The sequence below is a fragment of the Felis catus genome, chromosome D2 (assembly GCF_018350175.1).
Source record: "Felis catus isolate Fca126 chromosome D2, F.catus_Fca126_mat1.0, whole genome shotgun sequence".
Classification (NCBI taxonomy): domain Eukaryota; kingdom Metazoa; phylum Chordata; class Mammalia; order Carnivora; family Felidae; genus Felis; species Felis catus.
In genome coordinates, this window is record NC_058378.1 from 67,658,712 (window position 1) to 67,671,928 (window position 13,217).

General features: G+C 49.8%; 1 long non-coding RNA gene across 1 annotated transcript; it reads right to left on the reverse strand.

Moving 5' to 3' along the window:
* Positions 1–8,497: 8,497 nt before the first annotated feature.
* On the reverse strand, positions 8,498–12,098 carry LOC109492879. The gene is made up of 3 exons (XR_002146840.3): positions 11,655–12,098; positions 10,345–10,617; positions 8,498–8,738 (listed from the first exon to the last, which is right to left on the reverse strand). It is a non-coding gene; the product is annotated as an uncharacterized LOC109492879 (long non-coding RNA).
* Between the last annotated feature and the right edge of the window lie 1,119 nt (positions 12,099–13,217).

The window sequence follows — 13,217 nt, forward strand, 5'->3', positions numbered from 1 at the left end:
TTTCTGCAAAGGGCCAGAGAGGAAATATTTTAGGCTTTGGGGGCCACATAATCGCCGCTACAACTACTCAGCTCGGCCTGGCGGCGTGAAAGCAGCAGGCACATGAGAGCGTGGGTGAGGCTGTCGCCCCAGCGCAACTTCACGGACGCTGACACTCGAAGCTCATGTAACTTTCAGGTGTCACAAAATATTTTTCTTTTGATTGTTCTCAACCACTTAACAGATATCAAAAACCATTGTAGCCTGTGGGCCATACGAAACCAGGGGGCAGTCAGATTTGGCCTTCGGGTCATAGGTTGCCCATCCTTGGCTCAGGCCAGTCGGAACCCATTGCCTGGGCTGGGCACACCGTCACTCCAGGGAAGGATGCGTGTGTTTGGTATGTGGTGTGTGTATGTGTGTTTACTGGCACCACTTGGGGATGATGGGAGTAGCAGCAAGTAATAGCATTATCCCCAGGCCATATTGTCGCTGCACAGGAAGAACAGTAGGATTTGAACCCAAACCATCCAAACTTGAGAGCCTACCCTCTTTGCCTCCGCGCTAACATTCTCTGCTCAGAGACCTCACCTCACAGGGAAGGTAAGGCTGGGGGAGGAGGCATGTGATCAGGCATCAGGATCAGGATGTTGCCAAGAAGGCTTCTGCAGGGACACAAGCCTATACACTCCCAAGGCTTTCCAGTGGCCTCTTGGGAGGACCCAGACAGGAGATCAGAGGAGCGCCCACCTCCCTCCCTCCCCCACGTGAATGCACATCCCCTGGTGGGGATGGGGTGGGGGCTTCCCTCCGGCCCTGGAGCAGGATTTCCGTTTCCCTTGACATTGACAGACCGGAAATTGGGTCTTATTCTCATGGTAGGATGCGAAGCCCTCCCCCCCCCCCCCGTCTCCCTGACTCCCTTTTTCTCAGAGTTTCCCTTCTGCCTGCCCCAGCATGGAGGAAATTCAGGGAAGTATCTAACCACTGAGGTGGCCTCAAAGACTATGTAAGCTCAGAGATGTCATCCTTTCAGCCATTAAAAATTCTCTTTTCAGCTCCCACTGGATGATTTATTTTTAAAAATCCATTCAGTTCTCGGGGCGCCTGGGTGGCTCAGTCAGTTGAGCATCCGACTTTGGCTTGGGTCATGATCTTGCTGTTCATGAGTTCGAGCCCTGCATTGGGCTCTGTGCTGACAGCTCAAAGCCTGGAACCTGCTTCAGATTCTGTGTCTCCCTCTCTCTCTGCAAACCCCTGCCTGCCTTGCTTGCCCTCTGTCTGTCTCTGTCTCTCAAAAATAAATAAACATTAAAAAAAATTTTTCTTCATTCAGTTCTCACTGAGCATGAGCTAGGCTCTCTCCCAGGGAGTTCTACATCCTGTAAAAGGATTCATGTAATCCTCCCAATAACCCTGTGAGGTAGGCATCATTAGACCCATTTCACAAAAGTGGCAACTGAGGCCCAGAGAGTTTATTTACATAATGGCAGAGCCAGGATTTAACCCAGGTTCGACCGACCCCAGAGCCCCTCTCTCTGCTGCCACACGCTGCCTCTGCCCCACAGGAGGCCCGGGAAAGAAGGAGGCACTGGAGAATCAGAGATCAGAGCTCAGGTGCTGGAGTCAAAGAGACTTGAATTGAAATTCTGGATGCAGATGTATACTAACTGCTTTTGGGGCAAGTCATTTACTATCTCTTAACCTCAGTTTCCCCTCCTGTGTGTGTGTGGGGATCTATTCTCTTTTCCTCCACTGCCATGATTTCTCCAAAACCACTGTTCTCCATTCTTCCCCATTCTTACGGTTCTCCTGGCAATGATCTCACTTGCCAGCGGCAGGAGTGAGCACAGCACAGGAAGAGTCTGCCTGAGAATAAAGCAAAAGCAAAAAAAAAAAAAAAAGAGGCAGAAATGAGAGACCCTCATAGGAGAAGATTGTCAAAGACTTCGCCTGAGCTCCTGGCTCCCACTCTGCCTAAGATCTACCCTGTGTTGTCCTAGTTATAGAAACCTACCGGTGTTTGTCTAGGCCAGTCTGAGATAGTTTTCTGACACTTGCAATCAACAGAACGAAAGCCTCAAGAAGGCAAGGATATTTGTCTGTTAAGTCAATGCTGTGTCTCCAGCTTTGGGCACCTAGAAGGTCCTCAATCAATCTTTGTTAAATAGACCCAAAGAGCTTCAGATACGACATCCCACTTCATGGGATGTTGTGAGGATAAAGTGGGGCTGGATGAATATGCAAGGCTTGGCCCCCATGCCTGGCATGGTGAGCCTCAGCGACCACGACTCTGAGCCAGAACCCTGGCCCTCCTGCAGCTTCCAGTCTGGTGGACTCTCCTCCCCACTGTCCGTAGGCGGGTGGGGGTAGGGCTAAGTCAGGAGCGATGATCGAAGACCACGAGTGGAAACTCAAGCTGTAAGGAACACAGAAAACACTGCAGACCTGGTCCCTACCCTCCAGGACTCAATTTGGCACCCTCCAGTCTCCGTGGCTCCCCGCCACGTGGCTCCCCACCACCCTGAGCTGGAACCACCACGCCGCTGTCGGTAAACAGCAGACCACAACCTCCATACCCTGTTTCCGGCCACCCCCACAGGCCTCCAAAGCCAGAAGTGGACATGACCTCCCCTGCCCCGTGTGCCCTGCCGCAGCCTGCTGGATGTGTCGCGTTTCTAGTGCCCCCTGATCTCTCTGGGCCCCCCAAAAGTCTCATTGCTGACCTGCCTCACTTGCACCTTATTTCCTGCTGAGCACTCCTTTGTACTGTGACCAGGGAGATTAGTCTAAAATCCAGGAAGCCCTTCAAAGGCTGCTGATGGCTCACCGGGACAGAGTTGCTAGGAGCCCTCCCGGATCTGTCCCTTGCCCTCTCCTCCAACACCATCACCTCCAGGGCCAGATGAGATGCCTAGGACATAACATCGAAGGGGGTGCTCACTCTCAGGCTTGTGCAAGTGCCCCGGTTGTCTCCCTTGCCTCCCCCCGTGTGCTGGCCCAGACGCCCCCCGGAGTCGCTCCAGCGGGGTCCTCAGAAGACCCCAGACTATCGCGGGTTGCCCTGCTTCTGTTCATGGGGATCTTTGGCCTGAAATGCCCCTTCCACCACCTTTGCTGCCTACCTTCCTTTCCTTTAAGCATCACCTCCTCCAAGAAGCCCTCCCTGAACACTCCTGGTCCAGTTTGGTCACCCTCAGCTCACCACACCTACTACACCACGTTGTCTGCCACTCAACTGTAGCCCCTTGAGAGCAGGATCCAAGTCGTAATTTGTATTTGTTGAGTGTCTCTCCCTTGAGTGTATTTGTTGAGTGTCTAGTCTAGGTCTCCCTTAAAATGCCCTGGGCTGCAAGGAACAGAAAACCTTCTTTAAGATGACTGCAGCCACATAGACGCTATTACCTCAGCTAACAAAAGGGTCTTGGGTACGGTGTTCCGTATTGGCTCATTCAGGAGCATAACTGAACACCCAGGTTCTTCAGGCTCTGCCATCCTCAGAATATCAGCCACATTCTCGAGGGGATCTCCTCATGGTGAAACAATGGCTGCCCAGTTCCAGGTTTTAAATCCTCACACCAAGATACAATACCTAGTAGAAGAGGGGGGCATCTCTTGTGTGTCTCATTTTGAGAACCAAAAAAACACCTTTTCCAGAACCTGCCCTTTCACTTTTTCCCACAACTCATCGGTCAAGATGGCATCACATGCCCACACCTACACCAATCTCTGTTACGAAAATTGGATGGCACCTGGTCCTAGGGCAGGTGCCCTAGGCAAGACTACCCATGCCCAAACAGGAAAGGGGAAGGGCCGTCTGGGGCAACCATATCGACTCTCAGTTGCTACTGGCTTCTGGACTTGGACAGACATGGTGACATAGCATAAAGAGCACTGGGTTGCGTGGGTTGATGAACAGCCTTCCTTCTACCACCGAGAACTTGAGGAAAGAAGGTCCAGGACTGGGTCCTACTTCTGAGTTTTGTGCTTGGGCTTCTCCAGTGACCACATTTTCTACTTCCTCTCACCCCCGAACCCTACTGCACCCCTACTGCAGAGCTGGGTCTACTGTGGGCTTGCTGGACGGCCAAGACATGCCCCCCAACGGCCTTCGGAAAGTACATATGTTCCCCATTCCCAAGAAGCACCCCGAGAAGTTACCCTCTGAATCCTGTTCTCCTTGTCATTTTCAATCTGGGTAATTAAACTCAACACCTCCAGGGTGATTAAAAATTAATTCTGCGTTCAACAGGCCCGGAAATGAAATGCAGTGGGAAACACACTTGGCGGTCCCAGCTAGATGTAATTAGAAAATCGTCCTGCCGGGGGGAAGGAGGGGAAGGAAGGCACTGTTGCAGCCACAGAAGGTGCTGCTTGCATGGTAACAAGCCTCTTCTCAGCCTCTAATTGACGAGGCTGTTGCTGACAGTTGCAGGGTACAGGCAGTTGGCTTACACCAGGGGTCTTCTAAATCGACAAGGGACTTAGAAGTGAGTACTGCTCCTGCCCAAGCCTGTTCGAGTCCCCACTGTCTGTGTGGCACCCCCACCCCACTGCCAACAGCCGCTGCCAGCCCTCGCTCCCCCTCAGCAGGGCCATCTGCAGCAGGCAAACCCTGGCACCGTCCCAGCATCTCCTCGCCTGCTGTCCCCCGATGCCCCATCCAGCCTGCTCTGGTCCTCTCCTCGACCCTCCCTTTGCTTCCAGCTACTCTCCCCCAGGGGTGGTCCCTCTGCAGGCCGGCGGCCCCTGGGAAGTCTCCAGTGCTCTTTGTCTCCCAGGTAACAGCCTGTTGCTTGGGATGCCAGCCATTCCGGGATGCCACAAAAGGGCATTTCCTTTCCCCATCCCAGAAGCCACTAGGGGCCTTCGCACCTCCCACACCATCCAACTTTCCCATCTGGTGCCTCTGAACACCGTGGGCAGCAGGAAATATCTATTTAACCCTCAAGGGCTAGAATGCCTTACTATTTTGAGGAGCTCAGTAGCCTATGGCAGAAACCGTGTTTTGTTCAAGATGATCCTGCCCCTAACTATGAACCATGTAACTGCAACAAGGCATGAGGAGAAGTTCTGGGTCTTTCTTGACCTTCTGGAAGGAAATAGGACAGTGCTGTCCAGCATGGTGGCCACCACCCACATGTGGCTATTAAATTTAAATTAAGTTATGGGACTCCTGGGTGGCTTAGCCGGTTAAGCGTCCAACTTCAGCTCGGGTCATGATCTCACAGTCCGAGAGTTGAAGTCCCACATCAGGCTCTGTGCTGACAGTTCAGAGCCTGGAGCCCGCTTTGGATTCTGTGTCTACCTCTCTCTGCCCCTGCCCCGCTCGTGCTCTGTCTCTCAAAAATATAATAAACATTTTTTTTTAATTTTTAGAAAAATTTTAATTAAGTTAAATAGAATAAGATTAAAAATTTGGTTCCTCATCTGCCTATGTGGCTTGTGGCTACCCCACTGAGTAGTGCAAAAAAGCATTCCATCATCACAGAAAGTTCTATTGGACAGCTCTGCCCTAGCACATACACTTCTGAGCATGGGCACAGAAGTTGGACAGACCCTTGGCCATTTACTCCATAACCCTGGGCAACACGCTTAATTTCCTGAAGCCTCCCCCTGTTTCTTCCCCTGTAACAGTAGCTATCTCAGAGGATCATGAGGTCCAAAAAAGAGAATCCAGGTACCTGCTCCAGCATAGCATCTGACAATAGGAAGAGTTGATACATAGAAGCTATTGACTCTTGGAGTAAGAGAGTAGAGCCTGGTGAAGCAGAAAGATTCGGGATGAAGGAGACTGAGTTCTAGCCCCAACTCCATCACTACCTGTAAGCCATACACAAAGGCTGTGACCCATACAGCCTAAATTAATTTTTTTTTAAATATTTATTTACTTTAGAGAGAGAGACAGAGTATGAGCAGGGTAGAGGCAGAGAGAGGGAGACACAGAATCTGAAGCAGGCTCCAGGCTCTGAGTTGTCTGTACAGAGCCCGATGCCGGGCTCGAACTCACAAACTGTGAGATCATGACCTGAGCCAAAGTTGGACACCTAACTGACTAAGCCACCTAGGCGCCCCATACGGCCTCAACTTAAAAGAATGGATCAGAAAAAGTCTAAATGAAATGGAAAATCCAGCACGGATTTTTCTATGGAGCCTAGGACCCAGCATCCAACTGCCTGCTGAGCAGCTCCAGGAAGATGCCTTACACGGGGTCCTTAGAATGAAGAATCCCAGATGGGATAGGGCGTCCTCCACCCCAAACCCACCTGCTCCTCCTGTACTCCCTAGTTCAGGAGTAGCATCTGGTGCTCCTCCTTTCCAGGAAGCTAGAAACTATACTTGCTCTGTCTCCTCAATTTATAATCCTATGATGTAAAATTATTACCACCATTTTACAGACAAGGAAACCAAGGTCTTGCTACATAGTGGTAGAATCAGGTTCCAGAGAGTCTGTGCTCTTTTCTTTCTTTCTTTTCTTTTAAGTAATGGGGAACTTCGAGTGCCCAATGAGGGACTCGAACTCATGACCCTATGATCAGGAGTCAGATGCTCTATCAACTGAGCCAGTCAGGAGTCCCCTAGAGTCTGTGCTCCTGAGCACACCAATAAAACGCTTTGACATTACGTCTTCAGATCTGGACCCATGGCCAGCACCCTATTCTGGAAACCAAGGCCTCCTACAGGGCTCAGAGATACAGTCCTCTCACTGGTCCTCAGTCCCCACCCCCCATGCCCAACTACAGTCCTGTATATAAGCTGAATATCTGGTGACATCATTTTCCTGATAAGAGTCCGTCATCATCTTGTTCACCAATGGGTCCCCAGAGTCTGGCGCTTAATGAATGTACCAATACTTGATTGAATGTATGAATCTTTTGAAACAGTCCAGTCTAAGAGACTATTGGGATTATGTGATTGAAATGGTTTTGAAGCACCCAGGACTCTGAACAGGGCAATCTGGGTGGGACCTCAGAGATGATGTGATGGACGAGTAATTATAACTCGGAAGGCACAATAAATTATACAGTATCCATTCTGAGAAAGAATGGGCCAAAGAGGATAAGAGAGAGGGACTGGTGTGCAGGGGGTAGAGGAAATGAATTCAAAGAACAGAAATGTGACACTGTGCCTCCTGGAAGGAAGGTGTGCCAAGCAGTCCCCAGGGAATGATGAAATTGACTCACTGGACTGTTTCATTGCCACTGCCATTGGTACAATGGACTCTAGACTTTGGTCTCCAGAATTTGGCTTAATGTCTGCCAGGGCCAGGGTGGCAGTCACCTCTGGGTGTCCTCAACAAACCTAGTTTCTGCTTCTGGGAACTGCGGAGCGGACCCTGACACATGGGATATGTTCAAGTGCTGTGTCCCTTTCCCACCCGCACTGCCTCCACGAGACCTTCCTAGGCAGCCAGCCTAACCCTCCCTGGCAGGCATTTCAAGTTTGTGAGTCCTCAGACAGGTCATTTCATTACTGTGGGTTCTCACAATCCTCTTTGGAAGATTGGGGTTGAACTAGATGCCTCCTAGAGGTCACGTCATCTCAGTGTTTGGGGCCTGGTGTCCACGGAGCATAGCCATGGCCCCTCGCGCACTCTATCCCATGGTGTTTCATTCCTACTCCTAGTCAGAAACAGATTCTTAGGCTGAGAACTTGCCAAGAAATACAGACCCTCGTCCAACGAAGGCTCAAGGACGAGCCCTTCTCAGCATTTGCTCAGACACGATCAGAGGCAGGGCCTGGGGTGGGCACTGAGCTGGGTGGGCATCAGGACGACCTGGGTTCGGGCCATCCTCAGCCCTGCCACTGACTTTCAGGGCATTTCAGGTATTTCTCTACACTCTACTGTCTTCACCCATAAAATGGACATTAAACACTTGGACACTAGGTCGGCGATTCCCAACCTAGGGTCCCCAGAGACTTCCAAAGGGGAACAAGATATTTAAATTGGAGAAATCTGGTGGACAGCACCACCTATGCAAACTCAGCACCAATAATGGACCAAACCGGCATTCTATGCCTTCTGATACGATGCAATGGGAATATCACGCATGCAGTATTCTTGCCCCCAGACATGTTTCATCCAGTTCTAACCATGAGACAGTCGGATCCAAATTAAAGGCTAGTCTCTAGAACAAGTGACAATGATTCCTCAAAAATATCACTGTCATGAGAGAAAGAAAAGGCAGAGGATAACTAGTCGACCTGATGTACGCCTCTTAAGATTCTAGATTAAAAAGGGGCGCCTGGGTGGCTCCGTCGGTTAAGTGGCCGACTTCAGCTCAGGTCATGATCTCGAGGTTTGCGGATTTGAGCCCCACGTCGGGCTCTGTGCTGGCAGCTGGAGCCTGGAGTCTGCTTTCGGACTGTGTGTCCCCCTCTCTCTCTGTCCCTCCCATGCTCATGCTCTGTCTCTGTCTCTCAATAATAAATAAACGTTAAAAAAAATTTTTTTTAAAAGATTCTAGATTAAAAAGAACACGGAGAGAGTTTAATATGGAATATATATTAGGCAATATTGCATCAATTTAAATTTATTGAGTGTGATAATAGTGATAATAGAGGAGACCGTCCTTGCTTTTGTGAGATAATAGCTCATCTGGTCAGAGGAAATCGTCAGCAAACTTGCAACTAACTTCCTGTAAGAGAGAGGGAAAGAAAGCAAATGTGGCAAAATGTCAATGGTTGACGAATCTAGGTGAAACGTTCATAGGTGCTCATTGTATTCCTCTTCTAATTTTTCAGTAGGTTGACATTTTCTGGAAAAAAAAAAAAAAAGGTGAGAGGGGAAAAAAGCTTAACAGAAATTGCACCCAGGATATGGTTGCTTTGAGTTGATCACTAAGAAGCAGAGCAAACATTTGAGCTTTTACCGCATGCCACACACTGTCAAGAGCTTTATGTGAATTATTTCACCTACTCCTCATATCATTCTTATGAGGAGGGACTATTAATAGAAAAGAAGATCCTAGGGCACAGAGGGGTGAAGTAATTTGCTCAAGGTCACACAGCGAGGAAGCAGCTGATCCAAGAAATAGTGGCTTTAGGCCTGTTCCCTTTTATTTATTTTTTAATGTTTATTTATTTATTTATTTCTGAGAGAGGGAGAGAGAGAGAAACACACAAGCGGAGGAGGGGAAGAAAGAGAGAGGGAGACACAGAATTCAAAGCAGGCTCCAGGCTCCGAACTGTCGGCACAGAGCCCAATGCAGGGCGCAGGGCTCCGACTCACAGACCGTGAGATCATGACCCAAGCCGAAGTCAGGCCCTTAACCGACGGAGCCACCCAGGCACCGCAGGCCTGTTCCCTTTACTACCTTCTCCTAAATTAAGTCTCTCAAAACATGGATTCTCCAGGATGAAAATAATAAAGTTCTGGGAGAAGAAAAAAGGATCAGTGATTGTCAGAGGTTAGTGGGGAGGCGGGAACGAATGGGCAGAGCACAAAGGATTTTTAGGGCAGTGAAAATACTCTGTGTGATAGATACTATATTAGTGGATACATGTCCTTATGCATTTGTCAAAACTCATAGAATGTGCACACTGAGAGTGAGCTCCGATGTGAGCTAGGGACTTCGGGTGACTGTGATGTGTCTGTGGGGGTGCATCAGTTGTAACGAGTGGACCTCTCTAGTGGGGGAAGCTGACAGTGGAAGAGGCTGTGCAGTGTGGGGCCAGGGACGGTACAGGAACGCTGTGCTTTCTGCTCAGCTTTGCTATGAATCTAAAACTGCTCTAAAAAATACTCTGTTTTAAAAACACAGCTACTGGGGCGCCTGGGTGGCTCAGTCGCTTGAGCGTCTGACCTCGGCTCAGGTCATGATCTCACACTCCGTGAGTTCAAGCCCCGCATCGGGCTCTGTGCTGACAGCTCAGAGCCTGGAGCCTGTTTCAGATTCTGTGTCTCCCTCTCTCTCTGGCCCTCCCCCTGTTCATGCTTTGTCTCTCTCTATCTCAAAAATAAATACACGTTTAAAAAAAACACACACACAACTACTAGGGCGCCTGGATGGCTGTCAGTTGAAGCATCTGACTTCAGCTCAGGTCATGATCTCACGGTTCATGAGTTCGAGCCCCGCGTCGGGCTCTGTGCTGACTGCTCAGAACCTGGAGCCTGCTTTGGATTCTGGGTCTCCCTCTCCCTCTGCCCCTCCCTTGCTTATGCTTTGTCTCTCGCTCGCTCTCAAAAATAAACATTAAAAATTTTTTTACATAAAAATAAAATAAATAAGTAAATCTACACTCTCTTAGATTCCAGACACAATTCAGGTCCGCCCACACAACTCACATGAGATTTGAAAGTGGAAGGATGGTGGGGGCTAAACGTCTAACTACCTCTCCTTTGGTTGGCAAGTCTGCTTTTACCTCAATGGTGTCAGCAAAACTCAAGGGTCCAGGTGCTGGCTTGGTGGGTGTTGAGAGGAAGGACGTGGGCACCCAGTGTGCCTGGATCATGTCAGGCACACCGTGCTTCTGGAGCTGCTGGAAGAGGGTTTCACGACTGGGGTGTCTTCTGAATGCAGAAGACACAGCTGCTCTCTTGGTCTCTTGCAGAAGATACAGAAGACACAGTCCTCAATGTGACTTACGGGGACGCTCCTAAAAGCTCAACCTAGAGCCTCGACTTTCGCAGTGATTCTGTAAGTCAGGTAATATCCAGTCAGAAAGCCCCTCCTCTTATTTATTTCTTTTTTTAATGTTTATTTATTTTGAGAGACAGAGACAGAGTGGAGCAGGGGAGGGGCAGACAGAGGCGGACACAGAATCTGAAGCAGGCTCCAGGCTCTGAGCTGTCAGCACAGAGCTCAAGGTGGGGCTCAGACCCACGAACCGTGGGGTCATGACCTGAGCCAAAGTCGGACGCTTAACTGACTAAGCCATGCGGGCACCCCTCACCCCCTCCTCTTTAAGATGGCTAGAAGGTTCTCTTCTCCTCAGGTCGATCCTGACTGATAGAACTAACACCATGCTAGATGCATCAAGTTCTGAATAAACATGTCAGTCAAATGAAAAGCATATCCTTGGCACCCATTCTTTTCCAGGGGCTTTAGCAAGCACTCAGGGTCACACAGAGGGCCCTTGGCCTCAAGGAATTTGCTGCCCAGCAGAGATGCCCAGCAGAAAAAAAAAAAAAAAAAAAGAATGCAGGAATTCAGAAAAGGGGAAAAGTAACAATAGCTAGAGGACGTCCGCAGTTTTGCCATCAGCATCCATTCACCTGTCTCCTGGTAAGCATGCCTCTGTTTCCCTCTAAAGGAGCATGGAGCCCATCCATCTGCATATCCAAAGATTCAAATGATTTAGGTCTAAGCTAAGCCATGGACTCTGGCCCTCTGGACATAAGACTGGCTCAGGAATGGGCACCTGACCCATGTCAAGCCGATCAGGGACAACGTGTCTCGATTTCAGGACTAAATTTGGGCTTTGGAGAAATTAAGACTCGTTCTTTCACCATGCCTGAAACTTGGAAGAATGTTAGAGCTGGAACTACCATGTGGTGCCTGACATTTCAACCTTCATAAAAGAAGGCAGAGCCAAGATTTAGACAAAAGGAAAATACTGACAGTTGAGCTATTAGTTAACCTTCCCGTAAATAAGATCACCTGGCCTTTTGGGTTATGAACCAAAACTTCCATTTTTTTTTTCATAAGCCTGTTTGGGATGGAATTTCTTACCACACGCAACCACAAGTGTCCTCACTGATTCGGAAGGTGTTCTGGAGGCAACAGAAGGAATGAGACCCTGAATGATCCAGAAAAGAGAAGAGGTGGGAGGACATTCCAGGCAGAGAAACCATCCACGGAAGCCCATGGAATGGGGTTCCCATTAGTTCTTGAAGACCCAGCATCAACTCCTGGCTCTACCGGCTGGTAGCCTTCTAACCCTTATTCTCTCTCCAAGCCACAGTGGCCTCTTGAATCAAATGAGCTTAAAGGCATCAACTTCCCAGGGCTGTGGAGATAAAGGTCACGGTGCCTGGTGCAAAGTAGACTCTCAGCACATGACTGCTGAACAAACTGATCATTTTGGCCAGAGAGGAGATTGGAAGAGAAAAGTCACATGTGATAAGGTGTGCAAGGGCAAGAAGGTTTGTCTATTGACCCCTGCTAGGAGCTCTGATACTTATCTCCAGTCCTCATGACAACCCCATAAGGCACTGCCATACTATTTCCAGATAAGGAAACAGCGTCTCTGAGAAGTAAGTTAGTTTGTCCAAAATCACATAGCTGACAAGCCCAGGAGCTATAATCCAGTCTGACTCCACACCCATGCCTTTCCCCCCATAGTAACTGCTGTCTGTGGACAGGGTCTGAGACCCCCAGGGGCCTCCAGTAACAGCCAAACAGAGTGGCCTTTCCTCGGCAAGTAAGAGCAAGCTGCCCAGCCTAGGCAAATATGGGAAAGAGTGTTTCCATCCAATAGTAGTTGATTCACAGGTGGACCAAAAGGCCAAGCGTGGCAGAGAGAAGACATTCCAACCAGCCAGCTCTCCAGGGGTGGTGTGGACACTAGCTTGGGAAGAGTATAGAGGGAACCCAGAACTTGGGGAAGGGATGATCTGAGCTACCCAGAGGCCTGGGTCCCTGCGACCAGCTGCATTCTGGGAATCATGCCATCCCCAGAGGGCCCTGCTGGCTGGCTTTAGGGAGAGGCCAGGAGGAAGTGCAGATTGGGGCCCAAGAGCACCCCCGCCCAGTGCCAGTGCCAAGAGGAAGATTTGCATCTGTCTGGGAGGAGGTTGTTTGTATTCTCTTTTCCCTCTCTCTCTAGCCCTCCCCTTCCCCTCAGCCAACAACTGGTAAAACCTGCAGGGCTGATGCCCAGCCTGGGTCCCTTCCTCTGACTCAGTGGCAGGGAAGGGGAGTGTCCCAGAGAGCCACCCACATCCCTAGCTGGCAGCCTGGCCCCCAGGGTCTCTGTGTCCACCAACTTCCCCCGGGGAACACTTGTTATTCTCGGCTTCCCCTCAAGATACAAAGGCCTCCAGGCACAAACGCACCCAATCGGCTCCCTCAGGCCTCCGGCAATCAGGATGGAGGGTGTTAGCAGGCCCTGACCGTCCTCAGCACTTTAGCTTTTGCCCATTTCATCTGCCCCGGCTCACCGGATTCCTACATCTACTCTTGAGGTTGGTAACACACCCATTTTACAGAGGAGTAAACTGAGGCCAAGAAAGGGAGAAGGATTTGCCTAAGGTCACAGAGCTAACAAATGGTGACCAGAATCCAAATCTTTTG